Genomic DNA, 22,215 nt, shown 5'->3' on the forward strand with positions numbered 1-22,215 from the left:
CACGAGCAAGGAGGCTCCTCTGATGTGCTGTAATTACAGCGCATTGGAGCAGACTCAATGAATCAAGTCTGCTGGAGCATGGCAATTACTGCACTCTAGCAGCCTCCCGCACCTTGTGTGTTAGCTTCTAAATGGCAGTTCAACAAGCTTTAGGTCAAACATGCCTGCCATCATTTTCATGCATGGGGACACTGATACACGAGACACTGCAGCTCTTTAATTACAGTGACTCTTGGAGCCACTATAATTAATGTACTGCTCCCCACCCCTCACCCCAGAGCATATGTCAAAATGCCCAGGGGTACTAGATTTAATGCACAACTAAGCACATTAATGCATGTGTAGATGTACCCTTAAGTAACTTCTTTAACTTCTAAGTGTTTTAGATTACTGAAATGGAGGTTCATTCAGAGGTAACCGAACTGAAAAGAAATACAACAGCAAAAGGTATTTTGCATTTAGAAACATAAAACTACCAAGAAGTAGTTTAAAATGCACAATCTAGTCACAGGTGGATTACTACTCATGCCAGTCCCGTTTGTGAGTCACAGGTGGATTACTACTCATGCCAGTCCCGTTTGTGACTATGAAGCTTACTAGCAGAACAGGACACAAAAAGCAAGTGTTGTTCTCCCAGTCAAAGAAGCAGGCAGGCTGTTTTCACTGTTTTTTTCCAACAGCCGAGCAATGGCCTGAGCTCAGATGTGCGTGTCCTTCCAGGGATGGAAAGGCTGGTTTTGAGTACTGAATATCGGCTCTGTCTCAACACAGAATACTGCCACCATGCTATGCAGCAAAAGCCTTAATGGCTTGGGGTCCTCAAAGCAAGGACTTAATGCTGTTGGAATCAGATCATGAGACGTGTATTGTCTTGTCTGATCCTACTACCATTGGGGAGTTGCCACGAGAGAGGGTAAAAGTGTTATCCCACCAGTTAAATAGGAGAATGGACCAAACAAAACCAAAAACGAGTGGAACCATCCCAGGTGACTGCTCACTTTGGGATAAATACTGACCTCCCTTCCCTTTACCAGTCTGCTCAAATCTTATTTAAACAGAAAACCTCATACTTGAAAATGACACTGTGCTTAGAAGCTATGTTGCTCTCTGTGGGCTTAAATTGCAGCCTATTTTTATGCTAGCAGGCACTTATTTTCTTGACAGGTCCATTGACCTCAGCTGGACTATTTGTGTGAATCAGTGCTCCCCAGCATGACAAAGGATTGTGCAATTTGGTCCCATGCTTGGGGCTTCTGCTAGCATACACTTCTAATGCAGAACTGAGCATGAGTGAGAAAGTAAAGCCACCCTGGGAAAGCTTTTACCCATCGTGGGGAGTGATTAATCCCTTGGTGCCATTGCTGTTCTACAGTTGTCATGTGTCTTTGCCACTTGTTTATTGCTTTGCTGCCTCTTTACCTATTTATCTCTCTGCTGGCATAATTTCTGCACAACTTGTGTCTGGTTTTCTGCTACTTGGAGTGTAAGGATTATATTGCAGCAGTGCCTACATTACAGGGTAGGTCCCTAAAGCTCCCCTGCAGAGCACAACTTCTTGATGCCAGTGGGAGCTTGGCCGGCTATAAATGGGAGGTGTGGGGAGGAAGCAGCGATTAAATCATTCAAATTTTCAGGAGGACAAAGAGAAAACCTAGAAATTATTTACAGAGGGACCCCATTGTGCTCATTTAATGATGCTGACCACAGATTTGTCTGTCCTTTTCATTTTTTATTTCCTCCATCACATTTTTGTGTACATACACTCTTTACACATTCTTCTGCATTCTTTCATTTCTTCTTTTTTCAGTACCTTTTATTCTTTGTTTTATTTTAAATAAAATGGTCAGTTTAATAGCAGGAGAGAGCACAACATTCTCTGTGGAGTTCCCCAGGTTGATACTTATATATAATAATGCTACCTTGCATTTATATATTGCTTGCAAGGTGAATATCTCAGGGTGCTTTGTAACCGTAGGGAATTAAATCTCACCATGTCCCATGAGGTATGTAGGTTCAATGCCTTCATTTGACAAATGATGATAGTAAGTCACAGAAGGTGCATCTACACGTTCAATATTGCACTTTTAATAATGCACATTACATTTGGTACCTCCACTGTGAGGGACTAGAAAAAGGTACATCAGCCTATTTTAATGTGCATTAGGGAAAGTGCACTTTTTGTGACACTTTAATGTGCATTAAAATAGGCAAGTGTGCATTAAAGCACATGTAGATGTGCCCAGAGAGATTGAAGTTTCTACCTATCAAAGTCATTAACAAGCCAACAGAGCAAAGAACAGAACTCAGGTCTCCTAAACCTTAGTCTTTCATCCTTATGTTTTCTACCTCCCTTCCCCTGATAGGTAGGTATTGTAAATAATTCCAATATTTCCGTATTAATGTTGTGTAATATGGAACTGAAGTGGCAGGAGATTGTTTTTGCTATCATGACAGCATGCATTTCATGCACCTACAGAACAGTTAAGGGGGTCAGTGTGCATTTGGAGTTAGATTAGCCCTAATGCTAGGCGATAGCAATTTCTATGAGGTGTTATACAGTTTAAGAGAGAAAATGACCCTCTATTGATTCTTGTCTTTAAGAAAACTGACCTGAGATTGGGCAATTTTGTGGAAAAGAGATCTTGTACACAGCTGAAGTAAGCAGAGACAGCCAAAACATTTCAGTCGAGATGGCATCTTATGCTATTCCCCTTTGAGTAGGTTTAACCCTCATTTCAGCTGCTAAGACAGTGCATGCCCTATCATATCTAATTTTTTATGCATACAAGACCTGAGATTGAAAGTGAAAATTGCATGTCTAATTATCATCTGGACAACAGTATCTTACCCACTGTATGCATACCGATCTCAGTTTCTGAATGCACAGAAACTTAGATGTGAATAATTGTGGGCACTGTTTGAAATTCCTGAAACTTTGTCCCCATTAGCTGACCTTCAAGCTAAGATTTTAGCAAGGATACTATAGAATACATCTATGTGTTTGCTGTATTCAACAGCATTGAGGATCATCCCATTTTGCAGCATTTACAGCATTTTAGTAGCAGATTTATTTTGTCCTCTAGACCTTTTTGTCCTCTTTTGGGTTATCCTCGTGAAAGCTTAAAGAATTACATTTTGCAGCAGGTTCGTCTCTCCGTTTGGCTCTCCTGTGGCAGTCAGCCCTGTCAGAGCTTCCAAAAATGTATTGGACCAGGTCCTCAGCTGGTACAAGTTGGCTTAGCTTCATGGAAGTCAATGGATCCATGCCAGTTTATACCAGCTAAGGACTGTGGTCCACTGTCTTTTTGATGTTCTCTGAATCAGCCTAAGTATTGTCAAAAACATCTAATGATTCAGCAGACCCAGCGAACAGGGACACATTTCCATTCTTTTGCCATCTTATGTTTTTAACAGAAATCCTTCTCCAAATTTTCTGTGGGGACTGCAGATGTTCTGCAGTAAATGAAACCCAATAGTCCCAGTTATCAACTTGGCCAACTTAAAAATCTTAAGTCCCAACTATACTTTGAAAATTTCCTGGATCAGGGCCAAAATGAGAAAGCATGGGAAATACGATGTCTCTGTGTTGTTAAATGTAAAAAAAAACCAAAAACAAACCTTTGAAAATTGAAGGAAAGTTCATACTGTTCTATATTGCTTTAATTGAATGCCCTAAATTCAAAATTGTGCTTATAGTATTGCAAAAAACACTAGAATGTCTATGAAGAAAACAACTGCCATGACCAATGACCAGGGAATGGAAATGACTGTTGTCCTTAAACTACATCTTTTGCAGTGTGTAACTGGAAAGTCTTATTTATTGTTATACCCTAGAGACAAATAAAAGTAGCAATCTGTGCCTCAATCGGCTGATAATCTTCCTCTCCAGTCTGTTTGGGTGACTTATCTCACCGATTTAAGGTTAGTAAGATAACACACCTGGTAAATATTGCTTAATAGAAGAGTTACAGACTCTGATCCTTACTTTTTGTTTTACTTGAGCTCCTGTAGAGTACCGGCCAGAGGGGGCATTACTCAATGTAATACGGGTCGTAGAGTTGGGCTCTAAATTTAGATAGGGTGGAGTGAGTGATGCCAAAAAGACAAGTAAGGCTAGAGGAAGGAAGTACAACAGCTAGGAGATTATGCAACCATGTGATTACCTTGGCTTGTCATGTACTCATTGTCCTGGTTCTGCATTTTTCATTTGTTCATATTCTCGGAGTAGATACACAAATGTTAGTTTTCGTATGGCCTCACTTTTATTGGGAGTTCCACCTTTCAGAGACAAGCTTTACATGAAGATATTCAAAAGGAAGGTATTCTAGTATTGTCTACCTCAAGCTGTAGCATGTTAAAACACAAAGCACTGAGCCTCTGCAGGCCGAGCCTCTTGCGGCGGCAAGCGCGGTGCTCCCGAATAAGTGTATTTAAAATGTGGGGTTGGCATTCGCGAATATTTGAAACCGTGAGTGCTGACCCCGTGAATAGCGATGGTTTCCTATATTGTAGCATTGCCTACCTCAAGCTGTAGCATGTTAAAACACAAAGCACTGAGCCTCTGCTTTGGTGTTCCTCTTTGCTGCCTTACAGTTTAACATTTTATAGGTATCAAGATAAAATTATTATGAAAAGGAAGATTATCAGGCAAAACAGGCATATCCAAGTGACAATATGGATCTGTGACCTGTCATAATGCCACCCACATGTTGACAGCTTCATTGCTATCCCAGACTGCTTGCTTCCATCCAGTCCTAGATAGCGGGTGGAACACTTTGCCTCTCCTCTTCTATATATAACTCAAGTTTTACACAGTGCCAATATTTGATGTATTATTGTGGTGCTGTGGTAGGGGGAATAAGTCATATAAAATTTGTTATCCTCACCTGGTCCATGCTGTCTTGTTTCATCTTGTGGGCTGTTGGCTCTTCGAGGACAAGGCGATGGTTGTAGATGGCAGATGGCCCAGAGTGCAACTGCGGCTGTGAACAGACATTCGTTTCTAGCGGGGGACATTTCTGAGACTTTTTCACTGCTAGGAAGCTTTGTGGGGGACGGCTCAAAGAGGTGTTGAGCCTGCAACCTCCTCCTCCTTGCCCCTGCTTTCTGGATTTTGTCCAAATCTCAGTCTGGGGAAGGCGCAACGAGAAACAGCTGCTTCAGTCCTTTTAGAGGAGTGGAGCAGTGAGGAAACACTCCCTGTGCCTGCCCTAGACCAGGATCACCCCAGTCTGGTGAAGGTGAAGAAAGCAGGGGAGAGGGGGCATCTGTATGTTGAATGCATGTACACGCCCTCTCCTAGAAAGATTTCTAGTGGTGCAAAACTCTCAGCAGGGCAAAGCCCCCAGGCTGTTCCCCAAATCGGGCGGTCCTTAGTCTAAGGAGCAGGCAGAGAGCAGGGATCACCTGCTCCTGTGCTCTGCTGCTGGTTGCTGGGAGCAGTACAGAGGGGCAAAACCCCTTCCCACTTCCCAGACTTGGTCCAGGGAGTGGGCAGGGAGCAAGAAGCAGTTGCTTTAGTCCCCTCCTGGACCAGACCGGGAAGGAAGAGTACAGGCGAGAGAGTTCCTCTTGCAGGGGAGATCTTCCAGTCTGACATCTGGGAGATCTTTCTCCCAGAGGAGGCATGTTTCCTCTGGGAGGAATTGGCTGAACGTTTGCGTGCTCATCATTTCTAGCAGAAGAGTGGAGATACTTCTGGTAGAAACACTGCCTGGACATCGCCCTAATCATAATCATCAGCAAAACCCATGCATGTAAACTGGGAAATGTCATGCCCATGTCACTATTTAGATATGCACATGTCTATGAATGTTGTTATTTGTTTTACTGTCATGCTCAGGAGCTGTAGTTATGGACCTTGGGGGCTGTACAAAAAGAGAATAAAGATGCTTCTAATCTCAAAGAATTGCAGTTTAATGGTGAGGCACAATAGTTACTATCTAGACAACTGTCTCCACATGCCATTTCTGTCTGGTCCTGCTACAATTACCTGCACATGCTCAGGTTAATGATAACAGTGAGGGAACTTAACTTTCAAAGGGTGCAAAATCTCATCACGCTGAAAACTGAATTCCTGCTTTCCACTATCAAGCTTATTCTCGCATTTCCATTTGCTCTGCAGCAGTCTTACAATCATTATCAAATCATTGCTAAATTATCCATAATTTTGATGTAACAGCCTGTCAATGGGGCTGAGCAATAAGAATTTGAGAAAGTAAACTCTGATGTGGTAATCATTATCTGCCTTAACTCCAGACAATTTAATCTTATCATCATTTTCTGATGAGATAATGTATTCTAGAAGTGCATTTTATGAATACTATATTGTTTCACCTGGTGGTAAGATAAGATATCATTGTTCAGTGTTACAGGGTTATGCTAGCAGTGTCCTGGTTCAAATTGAAAGGACACTAAAAAAAAGTTATTAGCATGTAAGTTTTCTCAAAGCTGCTTAATGGGTTGAAAATCCTTATGCTTTTTTTGAAGCCAGGAGTGATTACTTTTTGTGAATTTTGACAAGGCAATCACTTACGGGAGCATGGAAATAAGCTTTCTCGGTCATCACAGGCTTCTTAGACGTTTTCCCCTCATAACAATTCAAATGTGACTTCTTTTCGAAGGACTTTCTAAGGGGCCTCCAAGTTTGAGAACAAGTAATTGTGGAAATAAACATATGCTTGCCTGCAGACATGCACGCTTTTGCATGTGCAAAACAGGCATGATTTTGAAGAGTGCCTCCCAGGCCTTATAACAGCTGTAAAAGTAATGAAAAGCCAGGATGTACAGCCAGATGCAGCTAGGCTGGGGGAATTGGTGAGAGTTTGTGTCCTTTGGGTAAGCAATGAAAGCAGTACCTTTGGTCAGGTACAGACATTACACTTCTACTGGTATGAGTGATCCGAAACTGGTCTAGACGCCTAACAGAACAGCAGTTTGGCACACAAAACTGGTCTATATCTGTAACACAACAGATGTTCAGCACACACAGACTGGTTTCAAAGTAGCAGAACCTGGTCTAAGATTTGCCCCCACCATCAAAGGGTGAACGTGTGTTCTGTTCACTACCGGTCTAAACTATGCGGCTTACAGAAAACCGCGTAACTTTAACCAGTTCCACCTCGGGCTTTTTGAATGTCTGTACCTACCCTTTTGTGTTTAAGAGGGAGATGGGGAACTTCAGGAAACAAATGGGCTTCTTAGGAATGGTCCTCATTTCCCAAGCTCCGGACAGGCCTGCTGGTTCGCCCTGCCACCTGCTCCTCCTGGCTCCCCCCAGACTTCTTGGCAGCACTGCCTCTAATAACCTTGTGAGATTATCTCTATTTTCTGTCTGCTGCTTCGATCCATTCAATGTGAAGTCTTGCGCCTGGGAGTTCCCGTGCCAAAAGGAAGGGGGACTGCAGCCAAAGAAAAAGGCATTTCTGCTTCCAGGGAGCATTATAACAACCTCCACTCACACATGAGGGAAAGTAAGTGCTTTTCAAAAATGCAAACTGGTGCTGCAAAAGCCAGGGGTAGTTGAACTTCTGCTTTAAATTAACTCTCATGGACGCAGAGGGACAGCCTTCCGTCTTCGGCTCCCTCTGTGCAAAAATGAAAATTATTTCCTACCTATGTGGTCTTTTTACCATCTTGTACCATCTACACTGTTCCCAGAGCCTGACGAAGGGACTTTGATCCCGAAAGCTTGCAGAAAAGGACAGTTTTCTTGCCATTTTCCAGTTGGTCTAATAAAAGGTATCATTTTGGAACTAAGAGTTCTAGTTATTTGTATGTCCTCTTACCTTAACTTGGAAATTTGGAACTTGCCTACCTGAAAAACCACCTCTCTCTCCGTTGCAGCCGCAGTCAGTGGAGGTGCTTGGGCAGGGACCCTTCATCAGTGATGGGAGGGTAGTGCTTGCAGGTCGTGCATTGAGATGGCTCAATGCGTGTTACCAGTTACAGGCTTTGTACCAAACAGCACTGGAGGAGGCTGCTGGTTTGAGGTTCAGACTATTACATCCGTAGCTAAACAGTGCACGGGACTGGTGAAGACAAGCACCAGCTGTGCTCAGGCCGAATGGGCCAACTTCACTGGTCATGTCAGCAAAGTGCAACTCCCTTGCCTGTAGAGGAGCTGCAGTCTGCGTACCCCAGGGATGAATGTGCCCCACTCCATTCGGGTAGCCTAAACCAGCTGGATTCAGCGGACATGGAAATCTGGGGCAACCTGCAACTCCAAGCTAGGATGTGTTAGGAAATATTCTAGTCCTTTGGGGGTTGTGGCTTGTTATTAACTGCCTGATTAACCGCCGATATAAAGAGCAACTCCGCAAATATAAAGCAGTTCCTATTTGTGAGAAACATAGTTCAAGCATGAGAATTGCTACTTCAATATAAAGCCCTCCTTCCTGTTTTGGCTTGGAGGTGCCTGAGTTGGCAGATCCCTTTGGGCTTCATATATGGTTTTGGGGAGCCCTCATTTCACAGGCTGTTTTCCCATAGACCCTACCTTGTCCTCGCATGAAATGGGCCCTCTGCTTGGAACAGCTGAGCAGACTGGAGGGGAGCATGCAGGGCAGGGCCCCCTCCAGCATCTCATACTGAAGCACTGTGCAGCTCCTGTATTCCCCTGGACAAAGACGGCGAGTAGATAAATGACTCCAGTGTTTGTTTGCTTTGCCTAGACAAGTGTCTTTGTGAGCCTGCTCCACACAAGTATTCTTCTTCCCATGGAAAATGGATCCCTTGTGTCTGAATTTAAGCCTCTGTATATTGTTATTTGTGCAATTGCTTAAAAAACACTTTAGAGGCATTTTCTGAAAGCTTTTATAGCTTCCCTCAAATATCCCTCCAGCTCCTTGCTCCCATGCACGCCTGCACACAGAGCAAGAGAGACCGGGCCTGATTCTGATCTCATGCACATCTGCTTCCTACTCCAGTTTACAGGGGGTCGCTCCTCATTTAAACCAAACATGGGATTTGGATGATAGTCAGGAGACCCGTCTCTCCAGACAGGGAGCTGAAAGGGAACGGGGCTGAAAGGAGTGGCAGGCAGAGCCACTTGAAGCTGTGGCTGAGTCTGAGAAAACAAGGCTCCGTCCATCTTTTGCCAGTTCAGTCCCACCGGGTCACAAAGGAAATGATGCTCTTTTGACTCTGCACTGTACTGCAAGCCTTGCCGTCACGGATCAGCACGCTTTTCTGCAAGGGGGTCTCCAGCGCACCTCTCACCTCAGTCGATGTTACGTCTGTTGAGCGCTCACTTCTGTACCAGCCCCGAAGGGCTGTGCACAATAGTTAAAGAAAGGGCAGGTGTTTCTTTGGAGGGTTTGGTAAACATCTCTCTCTCCTTCGCTCCTGAATTCAGCTGTCCCAGGATGCCTTTGACTTCACATCTGTTTTTAAACTTTGATGTCAAGGTTAAAAGTTAAAGGAAACACACTGCAGCCTCTAGCTGCAATAGGAAGCACCTCTTTGCTCTCCGCAGGCTATCCACGGGGACTTTGCATGCCACCCCCCTCTCATCAAAGGGACGACTTTTCCTAACAGTGGAAATAACATCTGCAAATACGTCTCTGAGCTGACACAGCACTGAAAATCCTGTGTGCCGCTTTCTAACCACACAGAGAGGCTGCATGCTTCATCTAGGACCCTGGGAAATTTGTCCCAGACAGAAAAATAATAACCAGCTCCAATAATTACTGTAAAATGATCAAATTATAACCGGGTGGTAACCCTGTGCCCAAGAGCAGCCTGCCTCTGCAAGTTTTTATGAGTGCTGTGTGCAGTCGATGAGGCTGGTTATGGAAGTGATAAAGATTATGCACAGATTCAGCATATTAACATATGTGTCTCGGTGCATAATAAATTCATCATTCTATCCCACACATTTCAGCCACCATCAGACATAGCTGATGACGTGCTGTACAATTACACCTCTGGTATAACTGTTTGCAGTAAGTCTTTACTTTTCCAGACTAAATTACTCTTGTCCTTTCAGCCTCTCCTCATAAGTCTTGCCTCCCAGGCCTCTAATCATTGTTGTCTCTCCTTGCTGGACTATCTCCCATCTGCCCTCTTCCTTTTTGAAGTTTGGAGCCCCAGACTGGACACAGCACTCCGGGTGAGGCCCTGCCAGGGCTGGAGTAGAGTCACTTCCCTTGATTTCCAAGTGACACTTCTGATGATACTGGGATCTTATTTATTTTTTCTGGTGAATTTAGGTCCCATTTGAACCCACATCCTATTGAAATAAAGGGTACATAAGCTTCTATTAAAGTTAAGATCCAGTATTGGTGGGCTGGGCCTTCGATTACCGGCTCTTTACTGCTGAGATTTCCCTGCTCCTGTCCTGCACAACAGACTGTTTCTGATGAGGCATCTGTTCCTTGCATCATTTTCCTTTAGACACATCCAGCAAAGTGATACCTCCGTCCCGGTGTCCACTGCACATGTACACATTTGCTCATTTGCTACTGGGTGGAAGCTTTGAGTGCTACCCCCGCTGGAACGGGGCTTAGCTAGGGCTGCTCATCACGACCAGGAACGGAGAACAGCTTGTCTCCTTTAGTTCATTTCCCAGCACTTGTGATTTCAGCTGCAGGGGTCCCTGCTTCCAGTCTCGGCAGCAGTGAGCCACCAGTGGCTTCAAACACACTTGTGGTCAGCATTAGGCTACAATTTACTGTAAATACACTGCTGCAATGCCTCCACCCGATGAAAACTGCTGGAGCCCTTTTGAGATGTGTGCATTTGAAACAGTGATTTGCCAAATAGAGCCAGGAAATGGGGAAGCCACAATGGTCTGGTCTTGTTGTGAGGAAGCCTGAGAGTCTCCTTTATCTCGAGAGCCAGAGTCTATGGGTCCCTTTAGTACTGGATCAAAGCAGCCGGCTCATGTAGAGCTCTTTGAAGCTTGCTCTTCTACAGAGAAAGAGAAAGAAAAGAGAATTAGCTGGAGCATAGCTAGATTTGAATGTACGCTCCTTTCATTCCCTGCAGCCCCCTTATTATATTATTTTGCCTGTTTTTCATTACAGTGACAACAGCATACTCAGCCCCTTGGCTTTCATGATGTTGCCTCATCTTGGTAAGATAAACACTGCTTGGAGACTCTTGGGACAAGGCACGCAGAGAGCTGAGCCCTGGAGATCCCAGCGGGAGCTGGGGAGGGCTCCACGTTTCTGCAAACCAGGCTGCCAGTAGTCTGCAGCTGGGCCAACTTTGCCTGGGAAGTGGATGGAGCCCTGTACAGAAGCATGAACTTGCATATTTCTCTACTTAAAAGAATTTTTTTTCTGCAAAAATCTTGTTGGTCTAATAAAAGATATCGTCTCTATTATGAGTCCTGATTGCCTTTTCCTTTAGACCAATATGGCTACAACCTGGATACCTTTCTCTACTTAAAGCACTCACCACTTAAATGACAACATTTGTCAACTGTTATTGCATGGTGGTATTGAGCTGCCATGCCTCTTCCCTTATACAGGGCATAAGGGAAATAGCTGCAATAGTTCTGGCACCACTACAGTAACCATTAGCAAATAGTGGGTTATTAATGGTAACCACTCTGAAAGAGGTGTTGTGACTCTTAAATCGTTACTGGCTGTACAGCACTTAGGACTGATAAAGGACTAAGTCATTTATAAATCGTATTATTAGGTGCTATAATATTATTATAATGTCAATTATTGTAGCACATGGGTGCTCCAGTGTACCGCATCATACTCAGATTGCAGCCCAGAAGTGCTGCCGTGATGAAATAACCCAGAACTTTTTGTTCCAAGCACAGAGGCTGAAGGAGAGTCTTCATTAGCAATTCCTTCCTTCCAGGATTCCTGAACCACCAAAAAACTGAAGCATGTGCTCAACTTAAAGCCCATGCGCAGTTCTTTTGAAGACAATAGCTCGTCCACTTGCTTGACAAGCGGCACGTGTTCAGGTGTAAGCCTGGTGATAGTGCTAACCACTCACAGTGATGGGCACAGCGTGAGGACCTGAACAGACCAGACGACTGCTTCGCTAGACGGGGACCAAAGGCAGTATGGGGTAAATCCTCTTGCTTCACATAGTCCGAGGCAGTGCAGCACTGGGGTTAGTATGGCTTTTTAGGCCGAGGGCTGCTTTTGGCTGCCTGGGAGGTCACTTGCTCCTCATTTATACTCTGTTGGTGTCACTTATCAGCTAAATTTCTTGATGGCGAAGCATGGAAGCTGGGAGTGAGTCTTATCTCCTTATTTTGTCCTTCCCTCGTGCTGGTGGTAAATTAAAAAGGTACGGGTAAATTAAAAAGTGCAGGCTTTTGGGGGCTTAGGCCACTATCTTGTCTCCTTCCTTTCCTCTGGGCTTGGGAGACAGGTTAGCCCTGGGATCGAGTAACAGCTCAGAAAGTCTGTAGTGTAATGTAGTCCCCTCTGACACAATGCATTGAGTCAGGCCATATACAGCTTGGAGCGCCCTGCTGTGTGTTTGGTAAAAAATGGAGGAACCCCTCTCAAGCCATGCAGATGTAAAGGCCTGGGGCTAACTGGTAGGGGACGCTTGCTGTGAAAAGCTGAGGTGGTTTGGGACTGTTGTACAGGAATCTTCTCCTGCAATGAGTGAATGACCAGGGGCTGGGTCAGGGCACTTTGCTTTTCAACTGGAGATTGGCTTTTGCTTCTGGCCCTGGCCCTGATTCACAGCCACTGAGAGCCACATGGAAAAAGGTTTCCTGCTCCCCATGGCTGGGGGAGACCCCCTCATTTATCCTTGTGAACTGCTTTGTGATCATGGGATCCACAGGGCTGGGTAAATGCAACCTGTTCCTGGGTTTTGAAATGTGGTCTCTCTGGTTTTACCTGTATTCCCTAGGTGTGTGTCCCAGAAAGAATGCAGCACAGTCTTGGCCCTTTAAAAGGAGATCCTGTCCCCAGTCTGTACCCAGAATTCTTCCATTTTGGGTGCATCTACACATGTAAGTAAGCACGACTAAATTTAATGCACATTAAGCTAATGCACATTGGGCGTGTCTACACATGCTTTTACGCATGCCCAAACTTAATGTGCATTTGCCTAGTGCACATTATGGTGATTTAGGTGCACATCTACATGTGCATGCACTAAAGCACATTAGCACAGTGTGCAGACCAACTGGGGACTAAAGTTAGTCCTAATTCAGTCAACATACACAGTGTTAATGCACCTTAGCACGTCTACCCATGCATTAGCTATTCGCACCTACATTCCCTATTTGCTTTTGCAGATATCAAATTTAGGCATGAATAGCCTAAAATTGCCATTTTTAAGGCACCTTAAGGGTGCGAGTGTGTAGACGCATGTCCTTAATGTGCCTTAAAAATGGCTAATGCGCCTTAAATCGGCGCATGTAGATGTGCCCATTTAGTGATTTTTGTCAGGTGTCTACACGTGTAGAGACTTGGGGCTAAAGTTAGTCCCAAGTCACTCCAGTCCTGCCATGTGCCTCTGTGGCCACTGGGGTGAGCTCCAGCCTCCAGCTTCATGGCTGTCAGTACTTGTGACTAACTTTAGTCCCAAGTTGAAGCCAAGAAAGGCACCTAGTCAGGAGCCCTTGGTCTGGTTTCAGGCCAGCCCCCTAGGGGCTTGGCAGACCTGATACTAAAGTTAATGCTGGGCTGTGTCTACACATGCATTAATGTGCTTTAACTAATCATGCCTAAATTTGATACCTGCATTTGCATTTGCATCAGCATCCAGGCTGGGCTGAGGCAAGAAACTGCACTCTGTCATCATGAGGAGTGGTTCTTGATGTCAGACTTCATATCAGGCATGGAGGAGTGGCCCAGCTGCAGGCAAGAGCCAGGGCCTTCAAATGGAAAGAGTTTGGTGATTTTAAGCAGAGTGAGTGTGAAGCAGGAACGTGAGTGTGGAAACCTCTCTCTAGAAGAGCAGGAAAGAGCTAGAGGAGGGCCCGATCCTGCTCCCAGGAGCTTCAGTTATCTAGGACTGGGGCCCTGAAGAGTCAGAAGTGAAGGAAACACAGTGTTGGACCACAGCCTAGGAGGTCCTTGGCAGCCCCGGGAAGACAATTCCAGTGCACGCAGAAACTGGAGGCTGTAACATTTCTGCTGTGACTAGGACAGAGAGTGAGATTTGGGGCCGTTCTCCTCCTTTATTAAGAACAGTTTAAATCAACATTTTTAAATATGAAAGATGTATTCAGATTTGCTTGGTAGCCTTTTCCTAGCAAACTGTAACTAGCAGCGGCTTACTGAAAACCAAGGTTAATTTTCCAGCACACTTTTATGTGATCTGTTGTGCAAAACACAGCACATTTCAGCTTTGTGCTCTTTGAGGCACTGGAGCTGCAGGAGAGTTAGGGCTGGAAACTGTGAGGGATGAGGCTGCTGGCTGCCTCTTCTCTTTACCGCAGTCAGGAAAACATGCCTGCAGGCACATGTTTTGCTGATAACCAGGCGTCTACCTGGCACTTTCTCCTAATTAAAATAACCCTGCAAAGCTCCAATTATGGGCTAACAGCTCAAATTAAAAGGCACTAATATATACACTTGTGAGTCAAGGATAATCACCCCCAAAGAAATAACATACATGAGGTAGGGATATGGGATGGTCCTAGAATTAGAAATGGGCTCAGCATGCTGCATTTGGATCTGGATGCAGCTTCTGGACTCTCTACACACTGCAGATGTGAGGATCTGGGGCTTTGGACAGGCGCGTTATAAAGACAAAGCCTATTTTGCAAAAGGTACTTCTGGATTTGAGTGTCAAACCAGGGGCGGGGCAGCAGCTGGGAACTCCTAAATAGTCCCCAGCTGAGCTATGGGCTCTGCCTGCCCCAGCTGTTGTTCTTAAGCAGCAGCTGGACACTGTTTTGGAGTTCCTGGCATGCAAATACTGCCAGGCCTTGGACTCGTGGGGTGGGGCATTGATCCTGGGGCCCTTCCTAACTTGGCATCCCCAGGCAGGCGCCCCTCTTGCCTACCCCCAGTTATACTACTGTGTCAAGCAGGCCCCAAATCTAGGAGTTGAAGGATAGAGTATTGGCTTTGGGTCATTTCTTTCTAAACTAGTAGGAATGGGAGGCCATGCTGCTTGGTGTGCCTCTGGAAAAGTAATTTCCTGGTCATATGTACAGTGGGGTCTCAGAAAAGAGCAATGAAGTCAAGGGCATAGCAGTGTTGGGCTTTGGCATGCGTGAAAGGCCAGCCTGCTATGCCAGTAGCTCTAAGTCATGGCATATTTCCTCCGGACAGGCACTTGCCCTGGGTTTGCAGGGAGGTCTCAGCTTTGAGCTGTGCTGTCCGGGGGGTGGGTCCTGGGAGTGGATCCACCACGGCAGAGAGGTGCACTGCAAGGATTCCTGTTGTAGGGCACAGACCATGCATTATGGGCTTGCAAAGCCCCCAGCACAGTGGGCACTGATGAAGACTGAGGGTCTTTGGCTGAAGAGGACAATAGCTATGATGATAACCTGGTCTCAATATGCCTTTCCTCAAGCAGCCATCTACTAACACACTAACCTAATTCTTCACATAACTGCATTTAAATAGTAAGTCATTCAAAATCTAAGCCAATGCACATAAAAAGATCGCATCAACAAATCAACATATCTTCCAGGGGCTGATACAAATATAAATATTTCACTCCACCAGCCACCCCTCAAAGCTCTGCTTATGGCATCAGGGAGTTTGTTAGTGTTGAAAAGATTTCAGAAATAGTTTTAAATGTTTTGTCAGCTCCAGAACATTAAAGGAGCTTTTCAAGCTATTCAAAACTCCAGGCTGGTTTATCAGATAGCAGTTAACGTGCACCTACTTTTGTTTTCTTTTTGGCCCAAGATTAAACGATAATTATACAACAGAAAGTTGATCGACTCTTAGACACAAGTCCTGAGGGGAGACCACAGCGTGGTGGGATTTGTTTTATGGACCCACACGAAAATCCAAATGCTATTTTTAACTGCTTCCCTAGTTTAAAAAAGAAAAAAATATCGGAAGATGTAGAAAATGAGAAGCGGAAGTCATGTCGCACAGGCCTAGTGGACAGTTAAGAAAGGAAATGAGTCAGTCAGTTGTTCTGTGAAGGAAGTTGCCTATTTACAGAGGAACGAAAAGAGTTAAAGAGCCCATTTATGAAACCTCCAAGGAGGTTTTCGGACCTAAGGGTGGAGGGTGCTAGGAAGCACTTGGAGTAAATGTATCCAGATAAAAACACTAAGCCTGATAAGCAGGGATCCTGGTTTTCTCTGATTATAAAAAAAATCCCCAATTTTTAGATTAAAAAAGTAACCTAACATCCACCTTTTCCTGTGATTGAAATGAAGCACAATATCTCTCTGTCTATATTAGTGGTATTTCATTTTAATCACGGAAAACTGTGGATTTGGGGTTCCTTTTTTTAATCTGAAAATTGGGGATATTTTTTTTTTTTTAATCAGAGAAAACCAGGATCCCTGCTCATAAGGTTTTTGTGTCTGGAGCACAGACAAAATACATGGTCAACCACAGACACGGGCCAAAGTCATAAGCCACGAGGCAAATTCCTCTCTTAAAAAAAGAGGCCGTTATTCCAATATTGGACACGGTGGTGGTATTATTGTAGGATGGTTCTGGAGTTGGTGCCAGCCCTGGAGAAGCAGCCTTTTCTCCATCCACAGTGCAAGCATCCACCAGTTTGATCTGCTAACGTGTCCCCACCACCCCTACCATGAACACAGTCATTTGCCTCGTGCCCTTTTTGCTACTCTACAACGTATGGAGATGGATTGATAGGTTTTGCTGCTCTATGAAGTATGGAGAAGGACTGGTGGCACCCCTGGATTTCTTCATCCACCCTTAAGATAGGAAATAAAGCATAAAACCAACCTTCCTCTATTGCAGATCACTGTTAGCTCTGACCTGGAGGTACTGCTTGTGGGAGTGTGTGAATGAGTAACTATACACCTGTGGCTCAGTCATCAGGCCTTTTGCTGAAACAACCAAGAAGGAGAAACCAGACAGATCAACTGGGATGGATGTTATTAGTGTGTGCATGTGCACACATAGCCATGCATGTGTGTGTCTGTGTGTGTAAGAGGAACATGTGTGCATAGATATTGGATTGAGACCCCCAAATCAATCACCATGAAATCCTGCTGGTAGCAAGAAGCTTTTGTCATTTCACATTCTGGTCTGGATTTCCAGAATATTTTATTTCTTTGATAGTTTTTCCTTTCCTTCATTTGTCACCAGGCCCAAGCAGCCAGCTTGGTGAAACAGAGAAATCTGAAATCTCATCCTCCCCTTCACATCTAAGCCCCACAATTAACTGGGAATACAAACATATTTCTTTATGAAACAACAGCCTAGAACCACAGATACACAGAAAAGTAGGGCTAGAAGAAAACTCGGGGGGTCATCTAGTCCAGCCCATGGCTAAAAGCAAGTTCACCCCTGACTAAAACCACCCCAGCAAGTATGCATCTGACACCTTTGAAGACTAATATCTTTAAGGCTTTCTGAATTCTTATTTCCATCCATACTCAGGGACATGATTCTACTAGAGAAAAGGTAAGTTGTTCCTGCTTATGCTTAGATGCAGTAATAAAATGGAGAAAGAAAAAAAAAGCAGACCCTGGGCCCAGATCTTCAGATGCAGATAGACAAACTGTGCTTTACTCCTGCCTGAGACGGTTTATGTGCAGTTAGCAAATAAACACCCTCCACCCCAAGCCTCTCTGTCTGTGCATGCACATACAGGGCTCAATTCTGGTGTAAACAGATATGGAGATATTGCATCCACTTACCCCAGGTCTAAATTGGGCCCTGTTGCTGCACTTGCTTAACTGGTTTGGTCCATCTTTGGTTAAAGTGTTGTTATGGCTTCAAGGAATTCCTGCTATTCTTCAGTCTTAAGAATGCAAAACCAGCTCCGCTTTTCCTGGAGATGAGTTTGATTGAATTCAGGCATGGGAACAAAATCTTGGCTACGTCACTTGTCTGCATGCGATCCAGTCATCTGGACGTTCGTAGCAGAATAGTTCACATAGCTCAGCCAGGTCTAGCTTCCCAACTGGAAACATCTGCCTTTCCTTGCATTCGGAGAGGGCTACTGCAGTAACCGTGCACCGCTGGCTGCTTCAGAGGCGGCCAGATGTCTGCTGGAATGACTCAGAGCCAGATCTGAACGTGACCTTGTCCTAACAGCCGCTTTAGTTAGTCCTTTAGCTGGCTCTGTGCATCAGTGTCTCTTGAAACGTTTAGGACAGCAGGAGGCCTTATGACTAGTGTCAGATTTGGCTTGCTCCCTGGATGTGCAGAACCTTCTTTTGACCGGGACACCCTACCCACAGCAGAAATCCCGCTGTTTGTACAGTGTAGTTTGCTATATGCCTGGAAGTGTTGAAATCAGTGTATCCCCAGGTTAACCTTTCTATGTGTGTACACACTGTCAAGACTCTGGCACTTGTACACGTGATAGGGATTTAATTCTTAGGGTTGCATTCTATATGTCCCCGAAATCGAAATAGTGGGTTTTTAAATGAAACCCACCATTTCAGTTTAGGGGCTTTATTTTTCCGTCATTGTTATTTATGGTGTGGGGTCTGATCCTTATTTTTTTTTTTAGGAAGCACTGGCTGAAGGCAGAAGTGGTGAGGGGCCTGATCCCTTTTTCCCTGTGGAGCCTGCCATCATTATCTTGGGCTTATATATTAAGCAGTCACAGCTAGTGGACAGACCTGCGCTGTCTGTCTGCGTGCAGCGCACATCCACGTGACACATTTTGTGTCCCGGGGGTGGGAGACTGCCACAGCTCTCGTCTAATCTCATGCCAGAGGAACGGCACTAAAGCCACCCTGCATTTGCTCGGTGCGCAGGATTCATCCTTCGGTCCTGATGGGACGCTCTTTTTTGGATTCAATTCTTTTTCTAATAGGCTCCTTCCTTCCTTCCTTCCATTTCAGCACTTCCTTGGCAAAAGTCACCTGCAGCACACTCAATGAAAGTTTTGGCAGCTCCAGTTGTGTAGGGCAACAGTGACACCCAGCGGGTGCTACTGTCAGTGTGTACTTTATGTGCCTGGTGCCAGTCTTGTCTTTGTGCGGTGTTGTGTGTTTGCAGAGTAACTGCTTACTTATCTTTTACGTGTTTTATAGGCTTTTAGTGGGTAGTTTCAGCCCTAACAACGGGAGGCCTAAAACCTAAATAAACTATAAATGTAATTCCGCTGGTGTTATGTTTCTTGACAAGCGCAAATACATTGCAAGGGGAAAAAAAAAAAGCTCGGTTAACATTTGACAGAGTCATATCAAAAAGAACAAACAGATCACTGTGCGGTTTCATTTCAACGAGTTGTTCCAGTACATGATCTCTTTACCGTGTTGTACAAACAGACTGCAATCACCCAGTAAGGAAATCTGTTTACGGTGGAAACCCTTGTGATGTGTACCCCAGTAGGAAGGGCAACTGTTATGCTCTGAAGTGCTGGATGTGAAGTCTGCCTTGTGATACACTTGAGTCAGTCACTTGTGTGGACTTGCCACTTTTGCTTAAGAGCCCAAACTGGACTGAGGCCAAGTATCAAGGCCCCAGCAGGGGGGAAAATATGAAGTTGGATCAAGTAAGAAAACTCCCACTTTATCCCTTTTCTTCTTGATCACTTTACTCCAGAAAGGGGAAAAAAAGTTTAAAAAGTAAGAGAAAGTGAAGTTTCCCATCAAATTCTTGTGGAAAACCCATAAAGTTTAACCACAACAGAATTTTTCTTCTGGGATTTCCAATGTACTGATGCTCCAAAGACAATGGTCTCAGATGCTATTTGTACATCACTTGACAGACTCTTATGCACGTATGAGTGACCAAGCCATCTCATTAGCTTCCCCAGTGTACTGAGATGGATGGGACATGTTCCCCCCCACTGCCGCTGTAGAGAGGCCACAGTATAAAGGAGAACCAGGATCAAGCATGTTCAACTAAATTTGCAAGTGCTTTGGGGCAGGGACTGTCCCTGGCAGTGAGTCTATACAGGGCTGAGCATAATTAAACTTTTATCCTGTTTAGATCTGGGCCCTTGATACAGATGTTCTTATGTCTCAGCCTGTAGCAGTGGACTTCAGTCTCCCTTCCTTTGTTGCTTCCTGTATGCTCCCCCCTTTGAAATTTTTGCTCATGGGACATCTAAGCCTGCAATCCAAACATTGGCTTTGGCAGGTGGAAAGCTGCAGTACTCTCTACGCTGAATGGGAAAGAGGAAACTACAGGTGCTGCTAATGCAGACAACAAGTGTTAGTTAAATCTGCTTTAGTCAAATGTGTTTATAACTATAACTGCCTTACAGAGCGTGCCTCCAGGGAAAGGAATCCCATAACTTTCATGCCTAAGCACGATTTCTGTCTGGCTTGATGGTGTATACTTGCACAGCGTTGTACCTACAACACAGGTAGCTTGGGGAAACTGTCCACTTCACAATACCTATGGATTACATGACAGAGATATTGCTAATCCAAGTGGAGAAAGGGAGGCCCCATTGTGGATTCACTTGGGAGGAACTCAGGCCTTGGAGATGCTAGAAACAAGGTACCAGTACCAGGGAAAGGTGATGTCCCATCTCACAGATGGGCTTGTTGTTTCCATGCAAGACCTGCCTGCTGCCTATATTGCTTCTTGCATGTAGCACCCGCCAGAATTAAGTCTGTGGTCATGTGTTTGGGGAAGCAGAGTTCAAAAGGGATCAGTGAGGGAGGCAGGAGCATGGGGGATCTGCAGAGCCTGGAGGTAAGACCATATAGCTTTTACTCAGAAACCCTGAAGAAAGGGAGTCAAAGCTTGTATCACTTGCAGCTGGGTCTTGGCAGACTCCCAGCGACACACCACAAAATGGAAGGAGCCAGCTGGCATGTTCCACGGGCCAGATCCTCGGCTAGCTGAAACCATGCTATTTCAGTGCAACTCTGCTAGTTAGCACCACCCCCGGACCAGGCCTTGTTTTGTCATATCCCCTCCATTGCAATGGAGCCTGAAGTCAATGCCCTCCAGTCCCATGCCCCACACAAATCGCTACCAAACACACTTGCAGACACCTGATGGTCTCTGCTCTGCTGTTAGCATGATGCTCTTGAAGGCATGGAGGAATCCCTCTAGGTTGGAGCTTGTGCACCAAAGGGCAACTGCAACTACGCAGGCAACAGAGCTGCGGATATGTCTGGGCACTCACTCCAAGGGCTAAACATCCTGGAGCCTTTTGTGTGGCTGGTCTGCTGAGGAGCTCCACAACCATGGCCTCAGTGGGCTTCGTGGCCATGCTGAACATCCTTTTAGACAACTCATTCGACACTTTGGGACAGATATGTGATATGATTCACATTCACTCGTGCAATTTGCATGTCGCTTTGCCAACATCCCCTCTTTCTCATCAAGAAGCAGCACGTCTTAGGCTTGCAATGATTACACTCATTCTGATTATGGGCGTCTTGCCTGCGTTTTTGTCTTCTCCCCGCTTTGCCTACGGTGGGGAAAAACAAGCAGAAAAACAAGTCACATGATGAGATCAATTGTAATTTGCTTGAATTGGATGCATGTTCTGCCTTGAGCGTCAATCAATACGTAATTCATATCAAGTAAGGAGCATTTAATTTAATGGCTTCTGAGTAACAAATAGCTATTAGTATTTGTTTTTAAAGATGCTTCTTTTTCCTTTCTTTCTCAGAGCCATTTGGAAACCAGACCTGCAAAAGCATCTCAAAATAAGATGCCAGCTTGCTTTCAGAGAACTGTGTGTTACAGCAAGGGAATGAGGCTCATTTTCACATATTCTAGCGCTAACACGGACATGGTGCTAATACGGAAAGATCCTGGGAAAAGCAGGGCTGGTAATAGGACATGGTGCTGGGAGCTGGTGGAATTGCCAAATTCAGCGCCAAATTGCCAAAAAGTCACCTGCCCTCAGGGTTTGCAGGGGGAAGAATGGTAGCTCCTGCCCGCAGCCTCCTGTCCTGACGTGGCTACTTCCTGGGTTTCTTCTCTGTCCCCGACCTAAGTTCCCTGCAGAAGGGGAAGAATCTGGCAGCCCTGTTCCTGGCACTAAGGGCCGTGGCTTGTCTCTGACCCAGACCATCTGGGACTGGCAGAGTTTACAAGACATGAATTGCTCAGTCGCAGCGTGCTCCTTTCTGGGAGACTTCATCACTGACCACCATCAGAGTCAGCTCTAGTTGGCAAGTTGATGGCAAGCTCAGAGGGCAAGCAATGCCTGGGCCCTGGGCAATGATCT

The sequence above is a fragment of the Crocodylus siamensis genome, chromosome 8 (genome assembly GCF_052110815.1).
Source record: "Crocodylus siamensis isolate JL-2025a chromosome 8, ASM5211081v1, whole genome shotgun sequence".
Classification (NCBI taxonomy): Eukaryota; Metazoa; Chordata; order Crocodylia; family Crocodylidae; genus Crocodylus; species Crocodylus siamensis.